The sequence below is a fragment of the Ovis aries genome, chromosome 6 (assembly GCF_016772045.2).
Source record: "Ovis aries strain OAR_USU_Benz2616 breed Rambouillet chromosome 6, ARS-UI_Ramb_v3.0, whole genome shotgun sequence".
Taxonomy (NCBI): domain Eukaryota; kingdom Metazoa; phylum Chordata; class Mammalia; order Artiodactyla; family Bovidae; genus Ovis; species Ovis aries.
Window position 1 is genome coordinate 95856969 of NC_056059.1, and position 14609 is coordinate 95871577.

General features: G+C 38.5%; 1 protein-coding gene and 1 non-coding gene across 3 annotated transcripts in view; both read left to right on the top strand.

The window, feature by feature from the left end:
* The window catches only part of CFAP299 (cilia and flagella associated protein 299), a 697822-nt gene that overhangs the window by 118962 nt on the left and 564251 nt on the right, over positions 1-14609 (top strand). The window lies entirely within an intron of this gene.
* TRNAG-CCC (transfer RNA glycine (anticodon CCC)) lies at positions 6694-6766 on the top strand. Its single transcript has one exon. It is a non-coding gene; the product is annotated as a tRNA-Gly (tRNA).

A 14609-nucleotide genomic window follows, 5' to 3' on the forward strand; every position in this document is an offset into this window, starting at 1 on the left:
TGTTAACCCTCTGTAGACTGTTCTTTTCTTGGACCTACTTGAGCAAGGCTTCCGAGACATGCAGTCCCAAAGAAAACAAAAAAGGAGTGCCTAATGAATAAACAGTTTGATTGATTAACATTCACAGCCTGAGGATTGCAGCCTGGCAACTCAAGCTGTATTTCACATGCAGGCAAATGTAAACTTCTCTTTCATTCAGTGGCCGTAATTTCTGGGAAAACACAGATCCTCTCACAGGTTGAGAGAAGCACAGAATCTACAGGTTTTGAGGGCCCCTGCTGCAGTTTTTTAATTTCAGTGAAGATACCTGAAAATAATTCAGGGTACCTTAAAAAGCTCAAATAATTTCCTAGTTAGTTAACTATGTTGTTGTTCAGTCACTCAGTCGTGTTTGATTCTGACAACCCCATGGACTGTAGTATGCCAGGCTTCTCTGTCCTTCACTATCTCCCAGAGTTTGGTCGAATTCATGTCCAATGAGTCAATGATGCCATCCAACCATCTCATCCTCTCCATTCTCCCCCTGCCCTCAATCTTTCCCAGCATCAAGGTCTTTTCAGTGAGTTGGCTCTTTACATCAGGTGGCTAAAGTGTTCAAGCTTCAGCTTCAGCATCAGTCCTTCCAATGAATCTTCAGGGTTGATTTCCTTTAGGATTGATTGGTTTGATCTCCTTGCCATCCAAGGGACTCTCAAGAGGCTTCTCCAGCACCACAGTTTGAAAGCATCTATTCTTTGGAGCTCAGCTTTCTTTATGGTCCAACTCTCACATTCATAAATGACTACTGATAAAACTATAGCTTTGCGTATATGGACCTTTGTCAGCAAAGTGATGTCTCTGCTTTTTAATATGCTGTCTAGGTTTGTCACAGCTTTTCTTCCAAGAAGCAAGTGTCTTTTAATTTCAGGGTTGCAGTCACAATTTTCAGTGATTTTGGAACCCAAGAAAATAAAGCTTGTTTCCATTTTCCACGGTTTCCATTTTTTCCCCATCTATTTTCCATGAAGCGATGAGACTGGATGATTATCTAACTATGAGCTAATAATCAAAGGAAAAAAATCTATTTTTTTTGTGACATCATGAATATTCATTAGAAGGACTGATGCTGAAGCTGAAGCGCCAACACTTTGGCCACCTGATGAGAAGAGCCAACTCATCAGAAAAGACCCTGATGCTGGGAAAGATTGAACGTAGGAGGAGAAGGAGGCGAAAGAAGACGAGATGGTTGGATGGCATCACTGGCTCAGGGGACATGCGTTTGAGCAAGCTCTGGGAGATGGTAAAGGACAAGGAAGCCTGGTATGCTGCAGTCTAGGAGGCTGCAGAGAGTCAGATACTACTGAGTGACTGAATGACAACAACAAAAATTGCAGACCCAAATGTCATTGACTTAAATATTTTAAAAGATGGCACAAAGTATAAATTAGTGCCCTTTTGAGCTCATATATTTCTAGACCCTTTCTGCAAAAGGGATAACAAGTGTAGGTCGTGGAATACCACCAAGATATTCATTGTTCTGTTCTTTCAAACAAAAGGAACCAAGTAATTGCAGGTTTTAAAAATTGTGAATTGCTTATCAATGTCTGAAGCAAGGAAACATGCAACAATTTCTTTCAGAGTATTTTTAAAATAAATATGTGTACAAATAAAAAATAGGTACCAAGTATTTAGAGCCATATTTCAAAATGTTTAACCTGAAGGTTCAGTTTGGAGGTATGGTCCTGTTTATGAAGTGTTGATGAGCACCGGAGCTATGGTAAGTGGTTATGGGGGCCTTCTTCTTTTTTTAAATTTATTTTTATTTTTGGCTGTGTCAGGTCTTAGTTGTGGTGAGTGAGCGTCTCTCTAGTTGAGGTGTGTAGGCTCAATAGTTGTGGAGGCATGGGCTTAGTTGACCCACGGCATGTGGGATCTTAGTTCCCTGACCAGAGACTGACCCTTCATTCCCTCCATTATAAGGTGGATTCTTATCTGGGAAGTCCCCTCATGGAGGCCTTCTGCTCCTGGGCAGTTGTTTTCCTTCTCGTTCCCTTGAGGCTAACTGTGGTAGAGAGGCTTATCCCCCTTACCAGCCCACTCCATATCACAGAGTCAGCTAAAGACAATATTTCTCATCCCTCAGCTCTTGAATTCTGTCTTCACCCCTGAGGCTGACTGCAGGTCATCATTGCCACCCCATCAAATGCTCTCTCAAGCCAGGCTGCTGCAGTCTTGCATTCAGTTCAGTTCAGTTCAGTCGCTCAGTCGTGTCCGACTCTTTGCGACCCCATGAATCGCAGCACGCCAGGCCTCCCTGTCCATCATCAACTCCCGGAGTTCACTCAGAGTCGCGTCCATCGAGTGATGCCATCCAGCCATCTCATCCTCAGTCGTCCCCTTCTCCTCCTGCCCCTGATCCCTCCCAGCATCAGAGATTTTTCCAATGAGTCAACTCTTCGCATGAGGTGTCCAAAGTACTGGAGTTTCAGCTTTAGCATCATTCCTTCCAAAGAAATCCCAGGGTTGATTTCCTTCAGAATGGACTGGTTGGATCTCCTTGCAGTCCAAGGGACTCTCAAGAGTCTTCTCCAACACCACACTTCAAAAGCATCAATTCTTCGGCGCTAATCCTTCTTTACAGTCCAACTCTCACATCCATACATGACTACTGGAAAAACCATAGCCTTGACTAGACAGACCTTTGTTGGCAAAGTAATGTCTCTGCTTTTGAATATGCTATCGAGGTTGGTCATAACTTTTCTTCCAAGGAGTAAGCATCTTTTAATTTCATGGCTGCAATCACCATCTGCAGTGATTTTGGAGCCCCCCAAAATAAAGTCTGACACCGTTTCCACTGTTTCCCCATCTATTTCCCATGAAGTGATGGGACCAGATGCCATGATCTTCGTTTTCTGAATATTGAGCTTTAAGGCAACTTTTTCATTCTCTTCTTTCACTTTCATCAAGAGGCTTTTTAGCTCCTCTTCACTTTCTGCCATAAGGGTGGTGTCATCTGCGTATCTGAGGTTATTGATATTTCTCCCGGCAATCTTGATTCCAGCTTGTGTTTCTTCCAGTCCAGCGTTTCTCATGATGTACATAAGTTAAATAAGCAGGGTGACAATGTACAGCCTTGACGTACTCCTTTTCCTATTTGGAACCAGTCTGTTGTCCCATGTCCAGTTCTAAATGTTGCTTCCTGACCTGCATACAGATTTCTCAAGAGGCAGGTGAGGTGGTCTGGTATGCCCATCTCTTTCAGAATTTTCCACAGTTTATTGTGATCCACACAGTCAAAGACTTTGGCATAGTCAATAAAGCAGAAATAGATGTTTTTCTGGAACTCTCTTGCTTTCTCCATGATCCAGCGGATGTTGGCAATTTGATCTCTGGTTCCTCTGCTTTTCTAAAACCAACTTGAACATCAGGGAGTTCATGGTTCATGTATTGCTGAAGCCTGGCTTGGAGAATTTTGAGCATTACTTTACTAGCCTGTGAGATGAGTGCAATTGTACGGTAGTTTGAGCATTCTTTGGCATCGCCTTTCTTTGGGATTGGAATGAAAACGGACCTTTTCCAGTCCTGTGGCCACTGCTGAGTTTTCCAAACTTGCTCGCATATTGAGTGCAGCACTTTCACAGCATCATCTTTCAGGATTTGAAACAGCTCAACTGGAATTCCATCACCTCCACTAGCTTTGTTCATAGTGATGCTTTCTAAGGCCTACTTGACTTCACATTCCAGGATGTCTGGCTTTAGATGAGTGATCACACCACTGTGATTATCTGGGTCATGAAGATCCTTTTGTACAGTTCTTCTGTGTATTCTTGTCATGTCTTCTTAATATCTTCTGCTTCTGTTAGGTCAAGACCATTTCTGTCCTTTATCGAGCCCATCTTTGCATGAAATGTTCCCATGGTAACTCTAATTTTCTTGAAGAGATCTCTAGTCTTTCCCATTCTGTTGTTTTTCTCTATTTCTTTGCATTGATCGCTGAAGAAGGCTTTCTTGTCTCTTCTTGCTATTCTTTGGAACTCTGTATTGAGATGCTTATATCTTTCCTTTTCTCCTTGGCTTTTCGCTTCTCTTCTTTTCACAGCTATTTGTAAGGCCTCCCCAGATAGCCATTTTGCTTTTTTGCATTTCTTTTCCATGGGGATGGTCTTGATCCCTGTCTCCTGTACAATGTCACGAACCTCATTTCATAGTTCATCAGGCACTCTATCTATCAGATCTAGGCCCTTAAATCTATTTCTCACTTCCACTGTATAATCATAAGGGATTTGATTGAGGTAATACCTGAATGGTCTAGCGGTTTTCCCTGTTTTCTTCAATTTCAGTCTGAATTTGGTAATAAGGAGTTCATGATCTGAGCCACAGTCAGCTCCTGGTCTTGTTTTTGTTGACTGTATAGAGCTTCTCCATCTTTTGCTGCAGAGAACCTCGGACCTTTGCACTGCAGGAAATCTGTACAATGAGAGCAGCTAGATATGTGTATCAGCACCAACGGAGGAAATATCTGCATGCTAAGGTTTTGTTTAGAAACTTCAAGGAAGGTAATCCCATGCCTGTCCCTCCGTTACAGAGAAGAGATGGTTCTCCATCTTTTACAAGGAAGATTTTTGGGTCAAAATTCTAGCAACGGGCTGTGGAGAAGCCTGCAAAGCTGTTGTCCTGAAGCTGTATTTGAATACCAGGTCCACTGATTTTCCCTTAGGTTGTGTTTTCATGTGTGGATTTGAGACAGGGATGTGTTGGAGCTAGTTTCAAGAACTAGCAAGACCACTGGGCACTTCTCTTCCCAGATAGGCCATCAGTTGGTAGCCTGAAATTGGCCAAGGTGGTTGTATTTATGCCTTTATACCATGTATGCTGGCAGATGCTATCAGTCAGGGCCCCTGTCTCTCCTCTAGCCAACCCCAGCCAGATTTGGGGATATTGACAGTTGATTGGAGCAGAGCTGCTAAAGCCACTCTAGGTCAATGCCTCGGTGGCACCTCTGTCTTAACCACTTCCTAAAATGTAGACCTTTTTCTTTCATTGTTCTCCTTTTGTCTCATCTTCATTTTGCTTTTGGTTTCCTCTCCAGACCAATCCGCCTCTCGCTCTCCCACTTTCACTCTTCTACTTTTCTCATAAAATCGTGTGCCTCCTGAATCTCTTCCCAGAAAAGTCCTCAATTTTTTGCCTTGTCTCAGTTTGGCAGGCATCTAAACCTGCACCTTTACACCTGCAACCCTCTTGTTAAATGTGGGAGAATATTTTCCTTTCATGTGCTCTCCAACACAGGAATATGTAGTAGAGACTAAATAATGTAGATTTTAATGTTAAGTGCGATGATGCAAGTGGGGATGAGAGTCAACTTACAGAAAGAAAAAGTTGGTACCACATAGATGTTGTGTTACATGAGGTTTGTTTGTTTGTTTGTTTTTTGTCCTTATATGTAATCCAAATTTTTCACTATGAAATGAGATTGAACAAAATAAATGTGGCCACTGTAGATATCTTAAATAAAAGAACACAGTGAGAACCAAGGTGAACATTGGTTCGTTAGCTTTAGAAAACTCATTGGCAAACGTGGTTTAGAAATGGATATGAATTACAGTAGAATAATATCCAGCCTTTACAAGGAATGAAGTTCTCATATGTATTATTAATACAATATGCCTTAGAGAAAGCTAGGCACGAAAGGACAATATTGTAGGAAATACATAGAGAGAGAGAGATAGTAGATTAATTTTCATCAGGAGCTGGAGAGAGGGGTAATGGAAAGTTATCATTTGATGGGTACAGAGTTTCTGTTTGGGATAATGGAAAGTTTTAGAAATAGTGATAATGGTACAGAAAGTTGTGAATAATTAATGCCACTAAATTGTGCTCTTAAATATTGTTAAAATAGCATATTTGTGTTATGTTTATTTTACCATAATAGAAAAATATCCTAATTGGGGGAAAAAAAGACAGTGGTGTTATTTCTAGATACCACCTGGATCCTCTTTCATTATTCTTTATCTCAGTGACTGGACCTATATTACCAAATAAATTTGGGTGACTAATAAAAAGCATTCAACAAAATATCCTATTAAGTGTGATATATATTTGGAAGCTTTCATATTATAGGCTAGTAGTTCTCAATCTGTAATCTCTGAACAGCAACATCAACATCATGTGGAAACTTGTTAGAAATGTAAATTCTCTGTCCACATTTCAGGTCCACTAAAGCATGATCTCTGATGGAGCTCAGGTCCTGTGATTTGTGGTTTTCACAAGCCCTCCAGGTGATGGATGCTTGCTGGCTTTGAGAACCAGGCTTTTAGGCTGTGACCACAGAACTGACTGCCAATGAGGTGGTGTCTTTTTGTAGAACATGGGATTTGGAGTAACAAGATGTGCAGAAGTCTTGATGATAAAATGCATGAAAATTTACTATTTATGTGACCTCGGGCAAGCTACTAAGTTTTCTCATTTATATAAATGTTTTCTTATCCATTAAGTGGGGATAAGATCAGTACTTAATTAAGGTATTTATGTGAAAACATAAAAATTATGCATTATTATTCATTTAATATTAATAACAGTATTAACAATAGCAATACATAGGAGGATGCTGGGTTAGGCTGTTAGGAAAGGACATTATTTAATATATTATCTGTGGATCTCCAGTTGAAGAAAGGAGGAGAGAAATTTCCTTTAAACTTTAATGACAGAGGGACTTCCCTGGTGGTTCAGTGGCTAAGACTCTGCATTCCCAATGCAGGTGGCCCAGGTTTGATCCCTGGTCAGGGAACTAGATCCCACATACCACAACTAAGAGTTTGCATACTGCAGCTAAAGATTGAAGATCTAGTATGTCACAACAAAGCCTGAAGATCCTGCGGGCGAAAACTAACACCCATTGCAGCCAAATAAATAAATAAGTAACTATTTAAAATGTTTAATGACTGGAAAAATGACTTATTTATCCACAAGAAATAAATGCCCCTGTTTGTTTCTACTAATGAGAATTATATAATTTTTCATGTGTTCATTTTTAGTTTGGTTGATAAGATACTCAGGGCCAAATTTGATACTCAGTCCCATCAATTACTTAAGACTTTTTGTGCAATATGTACTTCTTTTCATTTTTTTCTGTGGTTCTATTTTTTAAATTCATCCAATTTTATTTGTTCCTTAGTCATTTCTGACTCTTTGTGACCCCATGAACTGCAGTATGCCAGGCTTCCCTGTCCTTCCCTATCTCCCAGAGTTTATTCAAATGCCCATTGAGTCATTGATGCTATCTAACTATCTTATCCTCTGTTGTCCCCTTCTCTTCCTGCCCTCAATCATTCCCAGCATCAGGGTCTTTTCCAATGAGTCAGTTCTTCGCATCAGGTGGCCAAATTACTGAAGCTCCAGCTTTAGCATCAGTCCTTCCAATGAATATTCAGGGTTGATTTCCTTTAGGATTGACTGGTTTAATCTCCATCCAGTCCAAGGGACTCTCAAGATATATCCCCAATTATAACTTCCTTTACACTTACTTTTTATTTTGCCTTAGTAAAAAATGGAAGAGAGAAAGAAGGAAAATACCTAGGTATATCACTTGATTTAGTAAAATAACTACTTAAGAATGCTAGGAATACCAGGAAAGTCTCCATATTGAAAGAATTCCTCTGCGTTCTTTCTGTGGTCATAAGATTTCTCAGGCTAAGCCTCTCCTCTGCATAATGAAAATGATTTTCCAGTACCATGTAGTGAAAAGAGCCCTAGCCAGTATTTAGAAAAACCATCCATAAGCCTCTGTCACTTTGGACATGCCATATGTTCAGTTCCCTTCATCTCTTGAATAGATTATGAAGATCAAATAAGAAAACCTACATAAAAATGCTTGGTAAATTACAAAGCTATGCACAAGTTGAAGCTGATGGATATAAAACTTTGATTACATAGATACCATTTGTTAAATAAATGAGTAAACAATGAATGAACGGATTTTCCATCTGCCTTTTTCTCTCTCTTTCACTTGTCATGCCTGAATGTATTGGCTTCTAGAACAAAATTTAGGACAATGTTTTAATAAATGAAATTCATTTTGTCATTAAGAACATGGTATTCATTTCATGTAGATATCACCTCAAATGGAAACTGATATTTTTAAGTGCCTTCAGTTCAGTTCAGTCGCTCAGTCACGTCCGACTCTTTGCGACCCCGTGAATCGCAGCACACCAGGCCTCCATGTCCATCACCAACTCCTGGAGTTCACTCCCTTAGACAAATATAATTGTTGTTATACATATTATTACTGAGTCACTTGATGTCATTTAATGGCTCGTATTTGTTTTTATTTTCTTCATATTCAGGTGCAGATGTGGCAGTTTTCTCAATTTCATGAGAATATTTTGTTGACCTTAACATTTGTCAGTTATTTTGTGAATTAGGAATGTGAATTTTTATTTTTATTTTGTGAATAATATGTCATGATAGCATGAAATTATTAATATTATTAATTATTAATGAAATTAGTAATGAAATTAATGAAATTATTAATGAAATCTTGGGATGCATTTCAACAGTCAAGCAAAATGTCATCTTTCACCCAGCAGAAAACTGACTCAAGAGAAATGCTCAAAACTGACAAAATAGGATAGGGGAGAGAGAATATATTTTAGCAGAGAAGTTAATTACAAATTTATTTGTATTTATAGTCAATCATTTCATATAGTCAAACAATTTGAAAACAATATGAAATGGAGTTGCTTCTATACTTCTATATGAAGTAAGTAGACATTATTAAATAGTGATACTAGTGACATTAATAGCTATTTGACATTATTAAGAAATGTAGTGTATAATGCAGAAAATTACCCTCTGCTGGGAGATATCACAATTACTCCAGTTTGCAAAGGAAGCCCTGAGACTTGAGAATGTACATAATCTGCTCAAGCCTCACAGTAGTGGGTTGTTCAACTGAAATATGAACTGAGACTGTCTGCCTTTAAATCCTACATCTATTACCATTTGCTACCCTAAAGGTTATTGTACACCATTTTTGCATTATTTTTGCTAACAACAGACGGATATATGGGAAAACTAAATCAATCCCTCCAAAAAAGACCCCAAAATAAAACCCAAAACAAATTCAAAAAAACAGAACCCTAAAAAATAAAAAATGCCCACAAACCCAAACCTATTAACAAATGTTATTGATACATTTATTAGTCTTCTATGCCATAGTCCTAATATATTTTTGTAAAGCACTGCCATGCCATTTAACAGACATTGGCAGGAAAAATCCTCTTGTGGCATTAATTCCATGCAACCATAAAAAGAATCCATGCTAAATGCCAGCAAATGAGGTGGTAATAACTTCAAACTTCTTTACTCAGCAGGGAGATGCTCAGCAGGGGTAAAAAAAGATCTGCTTTCCATCTCAAATTTTTCAGTGTAAAACAATGATATGAGGTTCAAGTGTTCTTCATGACCCCTTTAAGTTAAGGATGTATTAACATGCGAGTTAAGATGTAGCAGTTTCGCAAAAATGATCTGTTTTCAAAATTTAGCATTCAGACTCCACAGCGTGACTGCCAGTGTTTCTTTAGCTGCTAGATGGGAGAGACCTTGCGCTCCTTCCCACACACCTGTGTTTACATTGAGGCCTTGGCAGCACATGACCCTGCAGCCATCCCTCACAGCTTTCGGTTTGCCTTCAGCCATGGCAAGCCGCACTGTCCCTGCACTTTCACTAGCTAGCACTGTTAGAATGTTGACTTAGGAGTCCTAAGCTTGGAATTTAATATAAATCAGTTTGTTGAATTTCACTCATTTTAGAATGTTACACAGATATTTTCTTAAATCCTAAACTGGAATTGATTATGTCTTGTAAATACTGTTGAACTTTAAAAAGGGAATGGGGGCGTTGTTTTCATGTAACTTTTTTGCTTTATATGGACTTAAGATATTTCTCCGCATTTGCATCTCTTGGAAAATAGGGATCATGGGCTTAAAATGTGTTGGTTATTTAGCAAAATAGATAGCAAGAGAGGAGGGGGATAATATTTCTTTGAGGCTTCTTAGGTTTCAGGTACAAGATATTAATGCAAAAGAAATCTATAACAATACAACTTTGGAGTGGTAGTTTAAGTTTTTAGATGCTACTTTTCATGAAAAAATTGATGCATAATTAATCTTTTCATCAAAGTATATGACATTGCTTTTAGAGCCTGATGAATGAATAGTACGTAGAATGCATTGACCTCTAGATTTCTTAGGAAATAGCAGGTACTGTGGTTATATTCAACTACATGAGTGCGACTAAGGTGATTAATTGATTCTTGAAAAAAAAAAACCTGTACTTTCATTCCTGAAGAAGATAATCAGTTCCTGCCCACAAGGAACTTAACATTGTTTAGGAGTTAGAGACAAGCAGATGGTTACAAAAAGAATAAGAAGAGAACTGCAGAATCCACAGGAGGCCCCTCTAATCAAAATGCTGTGTGGTCAGGGAAGCCTGAGCAAAGAGGGAGATACAGTCAAGTTCAGACCTGACAGCTGAGTAGGGGCTAGCCAGGTAAGGCTCTGGGTAAAGAATATTCTAGGCAGAAGGTAGAGATGTGTGAATTCCCAAAACCAAAAACAAGAACATATTCCATAAAATGAGTCTAAAGCCAATATCATTAATCCTTCAGAAAGGGATATAAGGTTTAACTTTAAATTTATAATTTCTGATAGGTTTAAATCATCCCATCTTTAAAAAAGAATCTAAGGTGCTATTTCTTTAGGGAAGTGAACTGTTTCTCATGGAATATCTCTTTTATTTATGTATTTTGTGCCCTTTTGGAGTAAAATGGAAAGGGCCCCGCTTGTTCAAAAAAAATTAGAAATTTTGTTTCAGTCAGTGAACTACTAAAACAAGGTTGGTTATAAACCATGTTAGAACTCAAATTTTTTTGCTATTAAAAATTTTCTAGTATTAAAAGATTTTATTATAAACCATTCTTTTTACTACTTAAAATATACTTTGACCATTCAAAGTTAAATGTTTTTAAAATGGAAGTTAATCAAATGAATAAATTTAAAATATAAATTTAATTAAATTAATGAATATTTTGAAATCAAAGTTGAAATTTAATGAACAAGTTATGGGGATCTCAGGTACAGTATAGTAATTACATTTTGTGATACTGTATTGCATACTAGCAAGTTGCTGTGAGAGTATATCTTAAATGTTCTCACTATAATATAGTGGAAATATATGATACAATGCAGGTGTTAGCTAACACTGTAGTGGTAATCATTTTGCAATATCAAGTATATTAAATCAACATGTTATATACCTTAAACTTACACAATGTTAGTATTCAGTTATGTCTCACTATAGCTGGAAAAACATTTAACTTTTCATCACATTGTGGCTGTCTCAAGTTTCTCCAATTTTAAATTATCACTATTTTCATTAAGCAAAGGAGCATGCTGAGTACTGAGAGTAGGAAAAATGTGTTTATTTGAACAATAATGTTTGAGTACCTAATTTATCTGATAAATATTATTTTATTATATATACATTTTAATTTACTGAATTATAAATCTTTTCAAAAAGCTGAGAAGTAAGGTTACTGACTTGATAAATAATACTCCTTATTTAAAAAATGTAAATAAGAAAGTGATTGTAAATAGAAAAATTTTTTCTATCTAGAAATTTCCTAGATGGGGCAATAAATTTAAAGTCAGTTTCTGAACACTTAAGATTAATAAGGTATTAAATAATGTCCTCTTTGTCTATAAAAAACAAACAATCTGAGACAAATTCACTTTTCTTCTTTGACATGGTAAGGTGGGATGAAGAATATATATATTCAAATTGACTTTAAAACCATTTTCTGAGGGCCAGTTCAAGATGGCAGTTTAGGAAAATCCTGAAGACTTATCCCCTCCCACAGACATACCAAATCTACATCTATGTTTTGAACAATTCCTTCTAAAAAAGACCTTAAAACTAGCTTAATGGTCCTCTCCAACAAAGGATAAAAGGGCTACATCAAGGCAGTAGGAAAAGCAGGGATGTGGTCTCACAAAAATTCCACCCTTCCATAATCAGGAGGAAGTCTTACAAACACAGAGTTTCTTTCTGAAGAGCCAGGTGTTCATGCTCAATATCAAGCACCCCAACCCTTGGAACCTGCACCATAAGAGGAGCCCCCAAAAGGTATGGCTTTGAAAACAAAAGGACATATTCAAGAGGCCCATTGGGGTACAGGGTACAGAGATTTCACTCCTAAAGGACTCACACATAGAGTCACTTTGGAACCCAGCATTAAAACAGCAGTTTGAAAAGCACATAGACCGTATGTGAAGGAGATTCATTTGCTAATCTCAAAACATCTGTTGGAGGGGCAGGAGCCTATTGGCACTCTCTCTGGGAACAGAAGTGACAGTGGGTGCCATTTCTATGTTCTTTGTCTATCTTGCTAGCAACAGTGGGTGTGACCTGGTCCCAGACTCTCCTGCAGTCCCACAAAAGCTGGTGGGTGTGCCCCAGCTTCATGCTTGCTCACAGACCTACTAAAGTCAGCAGGAGCACACTTACCCCACTCTCCTCTTGTTCAGTTAAAGTATGTGGGGTACACAATTCACACAGAGAAGTCTTGTTGAGCACCTGGCTCTGGTGGCATCAGATTGTACACTTTTGGTCCCTGCAGAACTGAAAACAATCAGAGAGACAGTTCTTGTCAGGCTTGGCACAGACAGTAGGCTTAAACACATCCCCAGCCATCCTGTGAAAAAGGCCTACTGGAGCTTCAGCCAGAGAGCAATAGGCTTCAGGTTTTCCACATATCTAAAGGCTACTGAGTTGCTCTGAGGTTATGTGGGCTGGAGGAACCATCTTCCACTCTCCTAAGGCCTTGCTGGAGAAGGAAATGGCAACCCACTCCAGTATTCTTGCCTGGAGAATTCCATGGACAGAGGAGCTTTGTGGGCTACAGTCCATAGAGTCACAAAGAGTCGGAGATGACTGAGTGACTAACACTTTGGCCTTGCTACAGCTTGCCAGTACTCCCAGAAAGGAGTTGATACACCTGCCTGGACCCCTGATTTTTGTACCTTTTTTCAAGAAGACACATCCAGATCACATGCTCAGGAGGCCAGCAGGGTTTATCTTTGGGGTTCCACAAGACAGTATGTGTGTATCTGCTTTAAAAGCTGCTGCCTGAGGATCTGGCTTATCAGCCTGAAACTAGGTTCTAACTGGGATCTCTCTGTCTGGAATGCTAACAAGTCTTGGCACACCCTCAATAACTAGGACCTATCAAGAATAAATCAGGCTGCTTAAACAATCACAAAGGTTCAAGAGACGACTAAGAACTAGGGCAAGGTTGAAGGATAAGGTTCATTTCTTACACAAGGCCACTCCTTCAAAACTGAGGGAAGGAGTCATCCTCCCCAACCCCCCAGTATATAGTATAGAAGCAAACATGGAGAGTCAAACAAGTGAGGAAACGGAGGAATATGTTCCAAATGAAACAATAAGGTAAAATCCCAGGGGAAAAATCCTTAATGAAATGCAGATGAATAATTTAGCTGATAAAGAGTTCAAAGTAATGGTCATAAAGATGAGACCTTCAACAAAAAGAAAATGTAAGAAAGTAACAAATGGAAGTTGAAGTTGAATTACAGAATATAATAACTGTGCTGAAAAATATGCTAGAGGTGTTCATCAGAAGACCAGATGAACTAGCACAAAGGATCAGGGATCTGGAAGGCTGGCCAGTGGAACTCATCCAAACAGAATAGCAAAAAAAGTGTTTAAAAGTGAAGGTATCTTAAGGGGCTTATGAGACAACATGAAGCAGAACAACATTTACATTAGAGGAATTCCAGAAGAAAGAGAGAAAGGGGGCAGAAAACTTATTTGAAGAAAATAATGGCTGAAAATTTCCCTACCATAGGAAGGAGATACAATCCAGATCCAGAAAGCCCAGAGAGTTCCAAATAAGAGGAACCCAGAAAGATTTACACCAAGATGCATTATGATTAAAATGTTAGAGTTCAAGAGTGAATCTTGGAAGAGTAAGAAAAAAAAAAAAAAACAACACACCACACTTGTTATATACAAAAGAATCTCTTAGATTTTCAGCAGAAACTTTGTAAGCTAGAAAGGAGTGATGTGATATATTCAAAGAGCTGAAAGGAAAAACTTTCAAACAAGAATAATCTGCCTTGTCAGATTATCATTCAGAATTGAAGGGAGATTTCCAGACAAGCAAAAAGTAAAGGTATTCATTACCACTAAACTGGCCTTGCAAGAAATGTTAAAGGGACTTCCTTAAGGTAAAAAATAAGGACACTAATTAGTATCATAAGGGATTTGATTTAGGTCATACCTGAATGGTTTAGCGGTTTTCCCTACTTTCTTCAATTTAAGTCTGAATTTAGCAATAAGGAGTTCATGATCTGAGCCACAGTCAGCTCCTGGTCTTGTTTTTGTTGACTGTATAGAGCTTCTCCATCTTTGGCTGCAAAGAATATAATCAATCTGATTTTGGTGTTGACCATCTGGTGATGTCCATGTGTAGAGTCTTCTCTTGTGTTGTTGGAAGAGGGTGTTTGCTATGACCAGTGTGTTCTCTTGGCAAAACTCTATTAGTCTTTGC